Below are 20,253 nucleotides of genomic sequence, written 5' to 3'. Positions count from 1 at the left end.
CTCCTGTTATCTGAGTCATGTTACTATTATTTGAGTAACTGCCTATCTTTTCTTTCTTTTTTTTTTTTTCATAAACATTTCCTAAGGACAAAAGTATTTCTGAACATATGGGCCATGTCTCTGTCTTGGATGTAAAAACTCCTGGCATTTCTGTGACTTCATTTCATTCTGAGTCACCCTCTCGTTTGCTATAAACATCAGGGTATTTTGATCAATTAGGGATAACTGAGATGCTTTGGGCATAACACTGTATCACTCTGTCTTTCCTAAATGGGGAAGCGATTGCCCAATGTGCTGTCTCCCTAATTATTTTTAAATTTATATTTTCTGTTTATTTGGTTACTGAAACAGATGGTCTGAGGAGGGATTTTGTTGCACTCCAAATCCAATGCTGCTGAGTGCGGGGCTCACGGGAGAGTTGATGAAGACTGGCCAGGCCAGGCTTCCCGAAGTCGGGCCTGCTGTTGACTTCACCGCCCAGTCATTCCTCCCAACTCTCTGGGACGTGTAACTGAGAACTTGTGAGCCTTACGGGGTTGTGTCTACATGAGTCCCAGGAGTTCATGTGACAACCTTTGGATTTCATGGACCTTATCCAGATCTGCCAGGCCGTGCGACTGTACAGTCCACTGCTCCTCCAAGTGTGTGCTCAGGATCACATACTCACCATACACACACAGACACACACACACCCTCACACAGACAACTCACACATACACACAACCCACACACCCCTCACACACACGTACTCCACACACATACCCCCACAGACACACACACACATCCTCACACACACAACTCACACACATACACACCCACCCACCCCACACACACCCCTCATACACACATACCACTCACAGACACAACACACCCTTACACACATACCTTCACACACACTTACCTCTCATATACACACCCCACACACATACCCTAACAGACACACACACATCCTCACTCACACAACTCACACACACATACCCCTCACACACACACCCTTCACACACCCCTCACATACATACCCCACACACATATACCTACACATTCTCACACACACATCCTCACACACATACACACACACACCCCTCATACACACATACCACTCACAGACATAACACACCCTCATACACACACCCTTCACATACACTCACCCCTCATATACACACCCCATACACATACTTCAATAGACACATACCCTCATGCACACAACTCACACACACACACATATATACTCTCATACATGCACCCCACATGCACAGCCCTCACACATACACAGCCCTCACAAACACACAGATACCCTCAAACATACAGCCTTCACACACACAATCTCATATACCCCACATACACAACCCTCACATACACTCTCATACACACACTCCACACACACATACCCCTCACAGACACATACCCCACACTACATACACATCACCTCTCACAAACAAGCATCTTTTACAGACACACACATACCACACAGACCTCACACACATACACACCGTCACACACAGACACACCTCACACACATTAACTTCACACACACACCCCTCACAGATATACACACACCCTTACACACACACACCCTTCACATAAACACACCGCTCATATATATACCTCACACACACACACACCCCTCCCAGACACACACACACTCACACACAGACACACCTCATACACACCACCCACATACCTCACATACACACCACTCATAGACACATCACACACCTTCACACACACACACACACACACACACCCCTACCTCACACACATATGCTCTGCACCTGTACACAACACACATATCACATTCACATAGATACCACACACAGTGCCATGATCATAAACTAATGAAGGCACTGAGACACAAAACAAGCAATGTCCGACACAAGCAAAAGCTTTCCTCTCGTGACTCTGAAATTCTAATGAGAGAGGCAGGTGAAAACTATTTTAAGATCTGGAAGGTTTCTCTGAGAAGTTGCCTTAGGAGGCAACCAGTGATGCAAACACAGAGGAAAACTACACTCTGGGGCTGGTGGTGGATGCTCCAGTCCAGCCCCTTCCATCTGCAGATGAGCACCCCTGGGGCTGGCAGGTGGCCCTGCGGATGGGGAAACAAGACATGGATGGAAGGTAGTTGATCCTTAACCCCCAGGCCTCTGGGGCTGGCTCTTGCAAAATGGGCATGGCTATTTGGAATCTTTGGTTCTGACCACTTGGCTCCCCATTCTCTCGGGTTTTATTTCAGTAGCCTTGTTCTTACACCAAAGCCAATGGGCACCCAGCACTCTGTCACATCAAGGCCACGGTCAGACCAAGCCATGGTCAGCACCACCAGAGGCCTGGGGGCGAGGCCAGTAAAGGGCATCAGTTCCCCCAGCTACCAGGTATAGCCTCACTCCCAGTTCCTAACGTCTCGCACAAATTAGGCAGGGTCTCCCTTGGAACAGACATTTGAGACCAGAAGAACCTCTGCTCCATGCATCACAGGATGAGTCCTGAGTTTCCTGGCCTCCACCCCTGGGATGGCCATGACAGTCCACCGTGACAACCCACTGTGAGGCTGCCTCTCACTCCCAGATCCCAAGCTCTTCCTGCAGGTCAGCCCATGGAGACCTCCTCCGTGACCTCAGATCTGAGCTACCGCTCCCCTGGAGGGAGTGGCCTGTGGACCACCTGGGCGTGAGATATGGAATTTCATAAATCAAACTATCTTTTTTTTAATCTTGAAATCCAAAGTGATTTGCCAGATTCATATTTTTTCATATGTTACCAACATTAACCTGGAGCACCTCACATATCCGTTATGAATCTTTGTTTCCTTCTTTGCAATATAAGAGAGAAAAAAAATGACCTTCCTCCTGAGTGCCTTGTGAAGATTAAATAAGATAATGAATGTGAAGTTCCCAGCTGGACAGATTGACGACCTCAAAAAGTTTGTGGGAAAATGGGACTGAAGAATAAATTTATTTTGTAGCAAAAAAATGTTTTAAATCTGATTATAGGTTTTTTTCATCATGCACGTTTTCTGTAAACTTTTGGAAGACTCCCCCTCCCCCCATATAGGCAAGTTCCTGTTCTTCAATAGGCGTGATTGCAAAGCTACTTCTTTAAAGGCAGACCACGATTAGAAGCCTGGTCTCTCGAACAGCCCTCTGGGACTGTTTTTCCACAGTATCTGCAGATCATAAACAGAAAGCTACTTCCTTCTCTTGAACTGTTTTCCAGGGGGACATGTCTGAAATGGGGGAGGCAGCAAGAGATCTACATGGGTCCTCCCACTTCTTCTCCTGACTGTCGGAAACAGGCTTTGGGAGGTAAACTTCCCACAGGGAAGGAAAACTTCCCGAGACAAACTTAATTTTGCAAAGAAACTTTGCAAGCAACAAAAGCTTTTCATTTTTCTGAGATCATCTTCTTGACTTCCTGGGCTCCAGATCAAGACTGGAGTTTCACCAGAAGCCACGGTGGATGAGACAAGGTTGAGCTAGCGCTGTCCCTGTGGGGACACGTGTCTCATTTCTGGAACTGAGCTGCTTTGCCTTGGCTCAGCCTTTGGCTCAGTTGCCAGTACTTGGTGAATTCCTCTGGGAACAGAAGCAGGGGGCCCCTAAAATTTGCTCCCCCACCTGCATTTGTCAAGCCTTTCCAATGCCTCTCTGTTGCCGGTAACTTGGGGCACAGGCTCTCCGAGCATCAGGCTGCTAAAACCACTGCCCTTTCCTGGGGATTGGGGTAGTGCAACAGAAGGGAGAGCTCCCTTCACTTTCTTTGCATCCAGAAACCACCCATAACCATTAAAGGAGCCATGAGAGGGAATAAAGACCAACTGAAGGGTTTCAGAAGAATTCAGAATTAAGCATCAGCCCTTGATATCTTTGGTATTAACCCAAGGTCACCAAGAAAGAGATGGCCATGAACCTGGAGCCCCCAGCTTCTCACACTGGGTTTCCCTTGTCCAAGCACAGACCATTCTGCGGCCCCCACACCCAGCCTTTTGATCATCTTTGCCCAGGGAGGCTGATTGAACACAGACTCCACTCCATGGTGGTTTTGTTTTCCATGTGAGCCAAACAGCATGCTTTACAGGTGCATCAGCACTGAAATACACATTTTAGAATGTCACTATTAGCTTCTTTTTTTTTTTTTTTGAACAATTTCCTAGGACTGAAATGTAGGTTAATGAAAATAGATCCCAGTGCACACATTCTCTGCTCTGTTCCATTGAGGATGGAGAGCATTTTCATGAGCATGCCTGAGATTTATCTATAATTTTTTATATCCATACAAAGGAACTTCAAAATGGAATTAAAAATCAGTTTATTGTGGTATTAAAATCTTTGTTCTATCATATTACTCATTTTCCATCAACTTTCCAGGTAACATTCATGTGCATGTATTTCAAAAAGTTGTTGAACTTAAGATACTTATCTTTCAATTGCATTTTTCCAGGAAATTTCTGAAATAGCCACATTGAGCCCATCAGAATGGCAAGTGAGTGGGAAAGACCTGTCAAGTCTCATCTCACATTTTTGTTCATGTTCTGCTATTAGCTTAACCTCTGTACCAAATCCCCTCCCCACTAGCGTTCGTGTAGGAAAAACAATTCTCCCGCCACCCACCTACATTTGATAGCTGAGTCTATGAAACAAACTAACAACAGGCGGATTAATGGGAGAAAAGAATACAAACATATTAACTTTTAATATTACATGCACAGGCTCAGGAGAGGAAACAAACTGAAAACCCAAAAAGCATTAAGATCTGAGAAGAGGATGTTGGTCACTTAGGGAAGTGGCAGAAGTTTTAAGGAAAGGTGAGTGGGATCTCAGAAGAATAGAAAAGAGACAGGAGAGTTCGTGACAAAGTTTGCCTGGGTGGTGAGAGACCCTGTTTCCTGACTCCGTAAACGAATGAGTACATTTTGCTTAAAGTAATCAGAGTGGCTAATTCAGGAGTAGCGTATCTGGAATTCCTTCATATACCCCCCTACCCCGCACACATACACAATTTTGAAATTTTTATTTACTTAATTGTTTTTGTTCTAAAGGCAGAGAGACAGAGACAGAGAATTCGCTCCCATTTACTTGTTCATACACTAAATGCCCAAAATCAGTGTGCCATGTCAGACTATAGCTGGGTACTCAACCCGGGTCTCCCACATGGGTGGCAGGGACCCAAGTATTTGAACCATTAATTGCTGCCTCCCAGGATGCACATTAGCAGAAAGCAGGAATTGGGTATGAAGCTGGAACTCAAACCCAGGTACTCTGATATGAGACACAGGCACTGAGTCAAATTCCCACCCCAAAACCTGTTTCTGGAGCAAGCTTTTTTGAGTACTTCCCATGCATGTGATGCTGTCCTGGTCCCCATAGCAAAGCAGTGGTTGCCAGCCTCCCTGGTACCCTCAGTGATGACCATTTTCATGTTCAATGTCTCACACCCTCTTCCCAGCATCCCACAGAGAACACTTATTAACCCCATCTTATGGGGGAGAAAATCAAATTGTAAATAAATTAAATAACTCCCCAAGGTCACCAACTAGGAAACTTAAGAATCTGAATTTAAATCTCTGGATATGAGGACACAAAGCTTCCCAAACCTTGCCCGAGGCTCACTCCATTCCTAAGTCAACCCATGTGCCTGAAATTCCATGTAGAAAATTGTAAGATATTAAAACATGGGGGAAGTGCTATGAGAAATTAAGCAACTTTCTCAATTGCCAATTCTGAAACGCAGTTGTCCCTTTGTGTTGATGGGGGTTCGTTCCAGGACCCGCACAGATCCCAAAATCTTCCTATGCACCAGCCCCCCTGGGTGGAATGGCTGTGGCATTTGCAGAGCACCCTGGGCATGTACTCCCACACATTTTAAATAGTCTCTAAATGACTTACAATGCCCGATACAATGTAATTGCTGTCAACAACTGTTACACCTATTGTTTAGGGAATAGTGGTTAAGGAGAAAGTCTGTACAATTCTTTTGCCAACTATTTTCCATCTGCAGTTGGCTTAATCCAGGGATGCAGACCCTGTGGACACGGAGGGCTGACTGTATTCAGACACAATACTTTCAAGCCTTGAACTTCCCTTGTTTCTACTCCAATGTTTTACAATGGTCTCTAAGAAGACACCCACACACTGCTACCACGCACACATTCACTCACTCTGCGGCAGTAAAAATCTCATGATGAGTAAGGGACAGCAGGGAGCTGACTTTGTTCTGTTTATTTTTTCCCTTCAGATCTCTGTGAGAGGGAGAGGTGTTCTATATTTGTACCTGAGTGTGCATGGCAGTGCGGGAGTGATGTGCAATATTTTATTGCTAATCTCCTCGGTCCCCTGGCTTCAATAGCTAGAGATCAACCGCTGTGAAGAGTTTGGTTGTAGAGGTTCAGATGGCTCCCAGTGAGAGCTCTGTACAGCAGGGAATTGCTCCAGAATGACAACCAACTCCATGAGATTTCTGAGTTAGGGCAGTAAGAGGTCTGTGGCCAAAGACCCTTATGTACATGGGTGAGTTTCTGCCTGCAAGTTTAACCAAAACTATGGATGTTTTGCCCTTTCCTGTTTTTTTTTTTTATGTTTGTTTGCTTAAGCAGGGAGCCCTGACTCCAAATTAAGTCATATAGAGAAAAACCTGAAGATAAAGAGATCTAGGCAGAGTGATTCCAAGCTCTATAGAAGCCCAGCTCTTCCCAGGAGCTTCCTGAAATCGTGGGGGCTTCATGCCACCTTCAGCTGTGAAACACGCAGCTCTTCATGGACACCAGACGCTAGCAAACAATGATGTCACTATTAAGCGAGACCCAGAGCACTCCCAGGAAGGTGGCACTCTGCGGAGCAAGCCCACGGTGAGTAAAAGTCGAGGCGGGTGTGAGGGGGAACGTGAGCTGATCTACGCGGTCTTTTCTTTAATAACTTGAATAAACGTCCATCTTGTATTTTCAAATTTGCTTTTAATGGATAATGTCTGCAGCACAAATTATAGGAAGGCAAAAACATGCAGGATTAGAGGGACACAATATGTTCAATGTAATTTTCAACGGCCCTTTTTCGGTAAGGAATTACAGTAAATTTCCCTGAATACAAAGTGACTTTGAAGTCAGGGTTGCTGCTGGCCCTCAGATCTGTAATGCCAGAGGCAGAGCTATTATTACGCTGTCAGCAAGAACGCCTGAGGAGCACTCTTTTCTATACGTGTCTTCTACCTATTCACAGAGAATTCTGCCTCCAAAATACTTTAATAAGTCGCTAAAACTAAAAGAGGGTCATTATGCACTTTGAAAAGTCACGCTGTTCTATGGCCGGGGACTCTTTCACTACATAAATGAAATCTATTCGAGACCTTTTCTTTTCTTTGAAACTCTTTTTCCTACTTTGTCTAGCAGGAGCTCAGAATGAAATGTGTCACTTTCTGAAGATTAGTAAAGAGAAACACGGCCCCTCCGACTCCTTCAAACACAGAAGCCGCCTAACAGCCCAGTTTTGCGGAGACAACCCACGACGTCAAACGTGTAAGACAGTTATCAGATGGCATGCATGCTTCTATTTAGGGTTCAGGGCAGATCTGGGCACTAGCATTCTGGCTGCTGTAGAAAGACAGTGGACTGAGTTGGTGATGTTAAATTACAATTGCAGATGTCCCTGAGCTTATAGTGGGCTACTTCCTGAACACACCATCATAAGTTGAAAATAATCACCAATGCATTTACTACATCTAACCCCCCGCACAACCTGACTTGGCCTCGCCTGCCTTAAAAGTGTTCAGAACACGCACCGACATTGTGGTGTATGAATTAGGAGCCCGGCCAATGACACTGGCATCCCATACTGGTGCCAGTTTGAGTCTAGGCTGCTCCACTTCCTATCTAGGTCCCTGCTAATGTGCCTAGGAAAGTAGAAGAAGATGGTGGCCCAAGTGCTTGGGCCCCTGCCACCCACATGGGGAGACCCTGATTGAGCTCCTGGCTCCCAGCTTTGGCCTGATCCAGCCCTGGTGGTTGTGAACCAGAGGATGGAAAATCTGTCTCTGTAACTGTCTTTCATTTAAGTAAGTAGATCTAAAATAGACAAATAAGCATGCTCAAAACGCTTCCATTAGCCAATATTTGGGTGAAATCATCTAACATAAAGCTATTTTAGGGGCCGGTGCTGTGGCGTGATGGGTGGGGCCACTGCCTGCAGTGCCAGCATCCCATATGGGCTCCAGTTCGAGTCCCAGCTGCTCCTCTTTGATAAAACTCTCTGCTGTGGCCTGAGAAAGCAGTGGAAGATGACCCAAGTGCTTGGTTCCCTGCACCCCTCTGGGAGACCCAGAGGTAGCTCTTGGATCCTGGCTTCAGTTCAATGCAGCTCCAACCATCAAGGCCATCTGGGGAGTGAACCAGCCAAATATTTCACTAAACCATACAACCCAGCAACTAGGCTTCAGATCAGCTCAGCTCTGGCCATTGCTGCCATCTGGGGAGTGAACCAGTGGATGGAAGTCCTCTCTCTCTCTCTCTGCCTCTGCCTCTCTGTAACTCTACCTTTAAAATACATAAATAAATCTTTTTAAAAAAACTATTTTATCACCAAGTGTTGGGTATCACATGTGATTTATTTTACTGGATATTGTACTGACAGTGTATGGGTGAATTTTCATACCATAGTATGTCAGGGACCACCTGTGTCAGAAACATGCCCTACAGCTTGCCTGGTCCAATTGGTAATTTCCATCTGGATCTACACTGATCCAGCACTGTGCCAGACACCAAAGACACAAAGGCAAATTCAGTAAATCCCACCCCCTTTTGGTGACCTGCTATGGCATCCCAGTGGCCTGCTCCCTCTAGCTGTGCCCCTCCAACCACCTGTCCTCTGCTGTACAAGTCACTTCCCAAGGGCACAGGGATCGCACCACACCCCTTCTCCACAAGCCTGGCTTCCCTCCCTAGCATGGCAGGGGTGCCCCTTCACAAGAGTGCCCCATCTCTCCGACCTCCCCTGCACTCTGCACTCCAACAGAAGTGAGACCCTGAAGACCGCACCCTGACCCTGGACCTTCTCAAATGCTTCTTCCTTTACCCGAATGTCCTTGTGCCCTTGGTCACTGTGCTCACCCACTCTCACTTTTAGTGGCTCTGCTAAAGGGCTACCTCCTCAAAGATGTTCTTAACCACCTGTTTATCCCCTCTGCTCCCCCAGCAAGTCTAGGTGAGAGGCCACTTTGACATTACCATTTGCACTTGGCACTTTCCCTTGCCAAATGCCTCATCTCACCACATGATAGTCAACTGGAATTTCTTTTTCATATTAAATTTTACTTTGAGTGGTTTCTGGTTTACAGAAAAATGGAGCAGAAACACAGAGGGTTTCTATATTCCTCATCTTCTACCATGCACCATCACCAGCATCACCAGCTCCCCCATTATCAACATCTGACAGGAGTACAGTGCATTGCAATCGAGGAGAAGAAATTGACACACTATTACAATGAGAGTTCATCCTTTCCTTAGGGTTCACTCTTCCCCACACCCTGGTCTGACAACTATGATTCCATGTGTGCTTCTCCACAATGTCTCCTGGAAATCACTGAACTTGGGACTGCCTTCACATTTTTACCTTTTCTAGACTGTCCTCTGTTTGAAATCATACAGTATGTAGTGTGGCCTGTTAAGATTGGTTTCTTGGACTTAGCCTTACACATCTAAATTCTACGCACGTAGCTCATTTCTTTTCACCATAGCCTAATAGTCCACCGCCCGGATTCCTGCTGTTTGTTTACCATTCATCTACTGCAGGACATCTTGGGTTGCTTCCAAGTTTCGGCACATGTGAGTAAAACTGATGAAAACGTTTACATGCAGGTTTTTCTGTAGACGCAGAATGTCAATGTGTTTGGTTAAAGATCAAGAAGCCTAGTTGCTGGCTTGTATGGTTAAGTGTCTCATTCCACTCCAGTTGTAATGAACTGAATAGCACAGATCTGGTGGCTTACAACAGGAGGACTTTCTTTCTCATGGTTCTGGAGGCTGGAAGGCCAAGACACAGAGTCTGGGGAGGGTCCACGTCCTGGCTCACAGACAGAGGCCTTCTTGCTGTGACCTCGCGTGCTGGAAGAAGCTATGAAGCTCCCTGAACCTCCTTAATAAGAGCACTAATCCTAAGCATAAGGGCTCCACCCTCATGACCTAATCATCTCCTGAAGGCCCCGCCTCCCAGCACCATGTCCTGGGGGACTAGATTTCAACGTATGGATTTTGATGAGACATGAACATTCGGCTTATCACAGTAAGTTTGCTTGGTTTTGTAAGAAGCTGCTAAACTGTCTTCCAAAGTGACTACTGTTTTGTCTACCCACCAGCAATGAATGAGAATCTTGTTGGCATCGCAGCTCACTAGGCTAATCCACCACCTGTGGCGCTGGCACACCGGGTTCTAGTCCCTGTCAGGGTGCCGGATTCTGTCCCGGTTGCTCCTCTTCCAGTGCAGCTCTCTGCTGTGGCCCGGGAGTGCAGTGGAGGATGGCCCAAGTGCTTGGGCCCTGCACCCGCATGGGAGACCAAGAGAAGCACCTGGCTCCTGGCTTCATATCAGTGCAGCGCGCCAGCCACGGCCGCCATTGGAGGGTGAACCAATGGCAAAAGGAAAACCTTTTTCTCTGTCTCTCTCTCTCTCTCACTGTCCACTCTGTCAATAAAAAAAAAAGAGAGAGAGAGAGAGAATCTTGTTGCTCCAAAGGCGTACCAGCATTTGGTGGGGTCAGTGTTAGATTTGGGCCATTCTCTAGATACATAACGTTGTCTTCTTTTAATTTACATTTGCCTGAAGACATCCAAGTGGAGCGTCCTTTTCTATGCTTATCTGCCATCTGCAGATCTTCTCTAGTGAGGTTTTCTTTTTTCCAGAAATATCTTGCCCAATTTTTAAGTGGATTGTATTGTTTCTTACTGTTGAGTTTTGAGAGTTCTCTGTGTATTTTAGACATCAGCTCTTTGTCAGCTATGAATGTTGTCAATGTTTTCTCTCCGTCTGTGGCTTGCCTTTTCATTTCCTTATTTTTGGTATTTTTTAAATCTATCTCAGGCAGCAGGACAAAAGCTCCTAAGCTTTGTCTCACTTGTCTTAGTATAGTCTACCTCCCCTAGACTCTATACGCCAGTGTCATCTGCAGACATCATCCACAGATCTGATAATAAAGGTCTGTTGCTTACAGTTGGGTGGGGCACGTGGCCCTGCCATGGCTTTGCAGGTGTCTCAGAAAGACAAGAGCAAGGCAGGTTGTACTGGCACTTTAACATGGAGTCAAAGCAGTTTCTTCCGTAGGATCAGGAATGGAAGAGAATCATCATGAGACGGCATAAGATTTGGGTGGGCAGCAAAATGAAAGGGTTGACGTGGGGATAAGCTGTCCACCCTATCTCTGTGAAATATCTGGGCCTTTCTGGAAGTTCCTGAAATGAACAATCAAGTCATTTGCCTCAGTAATACTTCTAGTAATATCAGTGTTATGTGAAATCCTGTAGGTACAAATTTCATACTATGTGTGGTACTCTGGGCCCTGGTTGTAATTTGGTGTCTTTTTGGTTAGGGCTATGGACAGGCATGCAGAAAAATGCCCATTGAGTGAAGCGCAACAATCCCTTTGCATGGGCCCATTCCAGTGGTGCTGATCACCTTGCTTCCAAAGTCCAGCTTTCTTAGATGGTAAATGCTACCTGGTTAGAATATTGCAGAACGATTCCCAGGGCATTTGCTCATACTCTCCAGGATTTTACTTCTCACAGACTATTTGCTGTCTTCTCTTTTAAATGGCAACTGTAACAGAAATTTATAAAACATCACCCATGACTATGTTAGAACCTCAGGTATCAGCTTGTAGCACACTTATTCCCTTCCCAGGTTCACACCCCGCCCCCACGAAGCCCTGGAGGACTGGAACTAAACCTGAGTGTGCCCCATGTGGATCACAGCCATTGGGTGCTCCTCTAATACAGACACCCTGGTGGAGAGAGAGGCGATCCATGGGCGAGGGTCTCCATGCTGCTTTCCTTTCGAGAGTGTATCACTAGTCTGAATTCTCTGCCAGTTACAGAAGTATGAGTTATGTCTGTGGCTTTTCCACATTCCTTAAAGACAGAGTTTGCTTTTTTCAAGAACAATGCCAGCTCTGAGACTTGGCATGAGGAGCACCACAGTGGGCAATGTCCTGTAACAGCCATTAGTGTGCGTGTCCCCACTGTGGGGCAGCTGCTGTGGCTTCTCATGTTGACCCACGTGAACCAGCACCATGCACCTTCCTGAACTCACTGCCTCTCACCCCCCAGCAACTGCTGGTGTCCTGTCCAGTACTCAGACATCCCGGAGCCATCCCACGCCCCCATATGTGATGCTGGAGCATCGCTCAGCATCACCACCCTGAGCCTTCGTTGAGGGACACACTGACACAAACACCATTTATCTCCTCTGATGTGCCCTCCAGCCCAAGGCTCAGTGATACTGCAGCACAGTCCTCTATATCCACAGGCTCCTCTCCCCAGCATTCCACCACCCGTGGATTGAAAATATTTTAAAAATAATTTGCCTTGGTGCCGGCATGGTGGCATAGCAGGTAAAGTCTCCACCTGTGATACCAGCATCCCATGTGGGTGCTAGTTTGAGACCAGGTTGCTCCACTTCCAATCCAACTCTCTGCTAATGGCCTAGGAAACCAGCAGAGGATGGCCCAAGTGCTTGGACCCCAGCACCCATGTGGGAAACTCAGAAAAAGCTCCAGAATCCTGGCTTCGGGCTGGCCCAGCCCTGGCCAGTGTGGCCATTTGGGAAGTGAAATAGTGGATGGAAGATCTCTCTCTCCCCTTCTCTCTGTTAACTCCGCCTTTCAAATAAATAAAGAAATCATTAAAAGAAATAATTTGCCTCTGTACACTTTATGTACAGACTTTTTAATCACTTTATTCCCTAAACAAAATAATATAAACTATTTGTACTGCATTTACATTGTACTAAACATTATAAGATCATCTAGAGACAATTAAAAGTGTACAGGAGGGTCTATGCAAGTCTGTCATTTTATGGATCACTCCCCTGTGGATACTGAAGGACTGCTACTTATCTGTGCTTGAGCGCGTTTTCTGTCTTTCCCAGTAGTAAATGAGTGTGCCCTTACAGCAGGGACAGAGTCTTGTTCACACCCATATTCCTAGTCTTAGCCTAGTACCTGGCATACGGATAAACTCATTATTTGTCTATTGACTTAGTATAGAAGTGTGGATTAAAGGATTCCCTGCGTTCTTGACATTTATGATTTCGCTGCCATTTGATTCCTCTACCGTCTTGACATTTATGATTTCGCTGCCATTTGATTCCTCTACCGTCTAGTAAAGAACATGCACAAAGTTGCCGTGTGCCACGTTCATGTAGCACATCTTTCCATCACAAAGACTCTGCTGTAAAACAATGTATCCTGAAAGCTTCCTCACCGACATTGGACACACAGCCTGTAGGCTCAGTATCATCTCTGCTGCTGAATAAGGCATGAGGAAGAGACTGCCCAGGACTCAAGCCCTCGAGGGTGAGTCCCTCCCATGCATTTCGGGGACACTCTAAGTATTTCTCCATTGGATTCTTTGCCATAGCATGTCTAGGACGAGATGGTCTTACTAGATAAAAACAGACTCACAAGGAGAGTGTTGGAAGGGATGTACCTGGGTATCTCTGAAGCAGAAGGAAAAGCACAGGAGGGAGGAATAAATGCGGCAGATGGGGCTCCTTTGTTTCATTCAGCATCCTTAAATTTAGGTATTGAACCTGAGAGACCACCTAGTTCATATCCCGTCTTTAGGCAAATCCACACTGACTCCCTTCCCACCAATGAGAACCTCATTATGATCTTTAAAGCTGCCTCAGTGGCAAAGTCTTCCTCTGGGAAGTTTCCTACAAGTCATACCTCCAGACTCAAAATGATCTGATTTTTTAAACCTATTTCTAAATAAATGCCATGCATATCCTTTACTGGCTCATTACTAAATAATGGGACCTGCGAAAATATTTTTATTGCTAAGATCCTTCCAACATCAGGAGACCTTTCAGACCCAAAAGAACAGATGTCTAAAAATCAAAGTCTCTGCTTAAATAGAAGGTGGCAGGACTAAAAGCTTCCTTGCTTCATAAAGAGACTTTCTAAATCCTGCTTTTTCCACTTGCAGATAAAACTCTTGCAAAAAATCCAAAGGAGGTATTTTCTGTACTTTCCAATGCAATCACCTCCAAATTCTCTCTTCGTCTTTGTTCACTAGGTAATCGGACTTCACACTAAACGCAGAGCGCTTGGTCTTGTGGAGCCAACCACGAGTACTAGCAGGATTATGTGAAATCCCCGGTCTTCATGCCAGAGCACAGATTTTCCACAAAGGCCCAGCTAGCCACACCCAAGCAGGGGGACATCCACACTCTTTCAATCCAGCACTTATTTTTGGGAGGGAGAGGAGATGGGGGAATTGACCATTAAGCTGCCCAGAGTTGAAGAAACTTGAAGAAATTAAAGACTAAAATCATTTGCTTCAGTTATGCCTTTCTGATCCTCCTTCAGAAAAAAGAAAATTGGCTATCTCTTATTACATCTTTTTCTCTTTAAGAGAAATTCATAGCTGTTGTGAATTTCACTCAGAAAGCTGCCCATTTTCACGCTACTCTCTCTCTCTCTGTCTCTCTTGTTCTACCTTTCAAATAAGTATATAGATAAATAAATACATAGATAAATAAATCTTTTTTTTTTTAAAGTGGAGGTGTTTTGTGATTCCAGTATGGGCAGATGTAAGCACAATTTGGAAACATGCTCTCACATTGTAATGAGGCAGAGATTGCAGCATTAAAATTCAGCAAAGGATGACTTTTTAAGACTCTCTGCATAGACATCGTCCTTGCAGAGGGCTTCAGGATGGCTGTTGACTGCATCTCTCCCAGGAATGTGCCTGGGGCAGGCATTTGGCACCGCAACAAAGATGTTACTTGGGATACCTGCATCCCATGTTGGAGTGCTTAGGTTCAAGTCTCAGCCCCACTCCCAATTCCAGCCTCCTGCTAATGCATATCAAACAAGTAAAATCAATAAATAAAAATGGAAAACAACTTTGAAAGACATCTAGTGCTTTGGAAGCTTTAAGGCTTTGAAGTAAAAGTGAATCAAGATAAGATTTGTGAGCTCCTTGAGGCATTAGCAGGTAATAATTATACTTGAATACATTGGTTTAGATAAAATACATTTCTACAATCAGTTGCAGCCATTTCTATGCACTTTTTAAATGTGGCTCCTAGCAAATGTTGAATGGCATGTAGGGCTCACATGATATTTCTGTTGGACAGGGCCACTCTAAAGAAAGGTAGGTTAACTTTTTCAGAAAAGAACAGGATAGTCAATCATTTAGCTTAGCATGCTATGCTATCCCCTGCTGTGATGGGAAAAGCAGCCACAAACGTTACACAAACAAATAAGCAGCACTATTTGAGAAAGCAGGTGGCCAGCTGATTCCACCCTGATGATACCTGTTTTACAGCATTAACACACATTTTTAAGTTAATTTGCTATTTTGCAACCACCTGCTTTTACTCAACTGCCTTAATAAGCCAAGCGTAAATAATGAATAATGAGATCTTACTGTTCCCTTTGGGCAAAGACGAAACAACCAGTCAAAGCCTCACAGGCATGATTGAGGGTCCCAGGCCTATAGGAGAGACTGGCTTGTGAGCTCCCTGTGTTCATTTCAAGCCACTCCGGGAAAGCAATGACAAGGGAGCCTACTCTGGCACTCTCTGTGGTAACAAGCCTCCCCTGCTGGAAGGAAATCGCGTAAGAAAACTTGAACAGCAAGTTTCTCTTTCATGCCTGCCCCAGCAGTCGCCATTTTAAAACAACACATTCTTCCACCCTTGACACCGGGGGCTGCTAATCCAAATCCCCAATGCAAAGTGCATTTGCAGCATTGTGAAGACACTTAATTGGCAATATCTGAACCTGCTTTTGCGAACCTGCAGGAATTCCTGGGGCACAACTTGCCAAGTGCCTTTCAACAGCCCAAGCGATCGCGACAAAGATGCTCCAACCCTAAAATCAACTCTTCTTTCAAGACACCGCAGGAAGAAAGGAAATGATGTAGAGGACAGCATGCGGAGATCTTCAGGAGAATCCACCAATACTAAACATCCTACAAAATGCCTGCTATTGGTGGGTACTGCTGCTTCACACCGAAAAGCAAGAGCTTCGTTGTCTCACCCACACCCAACTCTCCAAATCTTTGCCTGTCTCCAAATCTGCTGCCATTCCTGATTCGCTCAGACAGGAAGGAAAAGGTGCCAACATGAAACACGGCTTAATGACTTCTTTCACAGGAGAGACTCCGTGAGTGACAGTGTCTGTCTAGAGATGCTAGGAAATCAACATCTCATTGTTAACATGTTAGTTTATACAAATACTCATCTTTAGTTTGGACATGTTTTTTACTAACATATTCATAACCCTATTTACACTTTTCTTGTTGGAGGAAAACTAATATTTGCACATTTAATCCCACAAAAAATGGAAAAGTTCCCAACTGCAGCGCAGGGACAAGTGAGAACAGACCCCTGGATGCCATAGCACTTCCTCACATCGTCTCTGCCGATCTTCAACAGACAAGATCAAGTTACTACTTTGGAAAATAAGCAAAACAAATCATTAGTAATATTAATCACTGTCAGTTTATTTTTTCTCCTCTTTTTTATTTAGTTAGGTGCTGACATTTATAAGCTCTAAGTAAATTGAATGTCCACTTGTGTTTTATTGCTCGTTACAAACCCTCTAACCACAGCAATAGTCACAGTTTATGTTGGAAACAGCACAATTGATGTGAACTCTGGAGTTGACAATGACAGATGGAAGCCCCTATGTAGAGGCGCTCACTGCCTCTCGGACTCAAGACGCTGGGGACTTTTGTGAGCCATTTGAGAGACGAGTGCTATGGATGACAGTGCACCCGGCAGCCACTTGCTATTTGCTCTCACCCACAGCATTGCCTCAGCTAGCTCATTTGCAATGCATGTCCAGATCTACTTCCTTTAAGAAGGAAATCCAGAAACAGAGATGTCTGTGGCTATGCACCAAATGCATGCCATGTTTTCCAAATCTGTCCTCTAACACAGAAGCCCCCATGGACTTAATAAGTGAGGTATGGCTGGGAACCAGAGCAGAAACCTCACACTGCTCCATATGGGACACTTGGATAAGTCACTTCTCCCTTTGGGGCTTGGTGTTCTGACCTCCAAATAGTGCTTCCAATGTGCATTTTAAGGTTTTCATGTCCAAAAAAGTTTTGTGGGCATTTTCAAGGGTTCCTTGTAAAGTTCATGGAAATGGAATTAAAATCATTTTATCTTGATGCAAAAACTTCTGAAATTCATTGCATATGAAGGAAGTTAAAGAAGTTCATGGAAAATATGTATGAGAAAAAATTATGCATGGATTTCAAATATTTTTGCACGCAAATAAATTTGTCTTTAAATTGCATTTTGCACAAACTTTTTGAGGTACCCTTGTTCTATTCTAGGTATAAGCCAATGTGGGGCCCAGAAAATCTCAAGGTGGGAGCTATCCCAGGATTTCCCTTCCAATTCCAATTCTCTTTTACTACCAGCCCTCTACATGTTCACATGTTTCCAGGTAATAAGGAATGTGGTGCTTTCCCCAGCTTTCTGTTAAACAAGGTGTCCCATGTGAGTCCCTGGTTTCCGTCCTTCCTTCCACAACATTCAAAGAGAACCTGCTCAGCTTCGCATGCTTTGTAGGCCTGGAAACACAAAACCTGTGAGACAAATATCTCCTCACTTAGATGTCACCTTGCAGTATGTTATGAAATAAATTGGTATCTGATACAATCATCTCTGATAACAAAATAATTGGTGGACATTGAAATTACTGAGTTTATTTGAAAAAGAAATCAAGAAAGTGTTCCCATTTCCATTAACTACAAAATAAAAAGTGACCTGGGAATCAATTTAACCACAGCGACAAAAGATCTCTACAATAAAAACTATAAATAATTAATGAAAGAAATTGAAGAAGACACAAAGAAATGGAGATATCGCATGTTGATGGATTGGAAAAATCAATACTGCTAAAATGTCCAAACTACCCAAAGCGATTTACAGAATGAATGCAATCCCTATCAAAATACCAACGACATTTTTCTCAGAACTAGAAAACATTCTACTAAATTTTATATAGAACCACAAAAGACTCAAAATTCCCTGGGGAATCTTGAAGAAAAAAAAAAAGCAGGCTGCATTATACTACCTGATTAAGCATACAATGAGTCTAGGAGGAGATAGTTTTAAAAAGTGGAGAGAGTGCAGTCTCAAGGAAGAGTTAGGGAGAAAATAGCAGAGGGAACTCTATACAAATTGGAGGAACACAGTGGACCTACATGGAGGGGGAGGATGCATACAACTTAGGACCCCAACAGCCGAGAACCTCCACATCAGGATTGGAGAGTGAGGTGAGACCAGACTGTAATAGCCCAAGCCACTGGTGAACAAGCTGCAGGAAAAGCCTAGAGGGAATGTGGCTTGGAGCCCCATAGTGGGTAGTGTACCAGCCAAAGTAGAGGATAAAAAATAAGGAGGGGCATGTTTTCTCTCCCTGATCACCCTGAAAAGGTGTCCTGTAACAAGCTGACAGAGAGGAGGTGCCATTTTGGACATATGTACATAACAGCTGCACCAGGTCATGTCCACGCCCAGCAACCAGCCAAGCTGAGACTCCTGAGTCTAGTGGGGAGAACAGACAGAGGGCTGGCTACTCATGATTGTGGGAGGCTTGTGTGCCAGGACTGTGAAAACACTGAGGCTGCATAGGAGGAATCAGTGTGTGGTTAGGACATGGGCAGTAACTGTGGGAGGCTCCACATGATCAAGGCTCCCTGGATACCTGGCAAGGGACATTGCTGGGGAATCGGATCTTACACTGAGGACTGCACAGATCCTTTGTGTGGTCCTTGTGGCAGAGTGGACAAATAATATACTCATGGGGGCTAGCACCCAGGCATGGGTCTCCTTCGAGGAGAGGAGCTCAGCTGAGTCTACACCAACAGACAAGAAGAAATTGCCCCTCTGATAAAAAAAAAAAAAAGATTACCATGCCAAACCTGGGTGTGTCACCTCAGGCATGACCTTCACTCTGTAGCACTGAACAGAACTCCCTAGCCACTCACACCACACACCTCTAGATATTTCCTGAAACCAGACACTCCACTAATCCACTCAAACATAGTCAAATATTAAAGCCTCCACAGCGAAAAAGCAAAGAAGAAACCAACAAGTATCTCCACAAATGCTGAATAACAAACACAACAATTCAAGAATTGGAAGAATAAGGAAGACATCATGACACCCCTAAAAGAGCACAACATTTCATACTAGATTGTAAAGATGATGAGTTTGAAAAAATGCCAGAAATGGAATTCAAAAAATTGATCATAGAATTACTTAGAAATAACCAGAAGCAAATGTACAAATTAATAAAATGCATACATGACATGAAAGAAAATTCCTCCCATGAAATTGAGATCTTAAAGAGAAATCAAAATGAAATTTTGGAAATGAAGAATTCAACAGAACAAATAAAAAATACAGCAGAAAGCCTTAACAACAGAATTGGTGAAGCAGAAGAAAGAATATCCGACTTAGAAGAAAAAGCACAGGAAATTATACAGTCAGACCACACACAAGAAGAAGAAATTAGAAAACTAAAAACACTTTTGGGAATCTACAGGATACTATCAAACAACCTAACATATGGATTCTAGGAGTTCTTGAAGGTGTGGAAAGAGAGAAAGGATTAAAAGTCTTTTTAGTGAAATAATGACAGAAAATATCCCCAATTTGGAGAAAGAAGGGGACATCCAAGTACAGGAAGCACATAGAATTCCTAATAGACATGATCAGATGGATCTTCACAACAGCACATTATAATCAAATTCTCCACAGTTAAAAATAAATAAAAGATTTTAAAATGTGCACCAGGAAAATGCCAGACTGCTTTCAGAAGATCTCCAATTAGAATCATAAGGGAGCTCTCATCAGAAACCCTACAGAACAGGGAAGAATGGTGAAATATATTCCAAGTCTTAAAAGAAAAAAAATGTCAACTCAGAATACTATACCCTGCAAAGCTGTCATTTATGAATAAAGGTGAAATAAAGACCTTCCATGACAAAAACTGAAAGACTTTGTTACCATCTATCCAGTCCTG

The sequence above is a fragment of the Oryctolagus cuniculus genome, chromosome 9 (assembly GCF_051225735.1).
Source record: "Oryctolagus cuniculus isolate XC-2025 breed Fujian yellow rabbit chromosome 9, ASM5122573v1, whole genome shotgun sequence".
Classification (NCBI taxonomy): Eukaryota; Metazoa; Chordata; class Mammalia; order Lagomorpha; family Leporidae; genus Oryctolagus; species Oryctolagus cuniculus.
Note: the sequence above shows the minus strand (reverse complement) of the source record.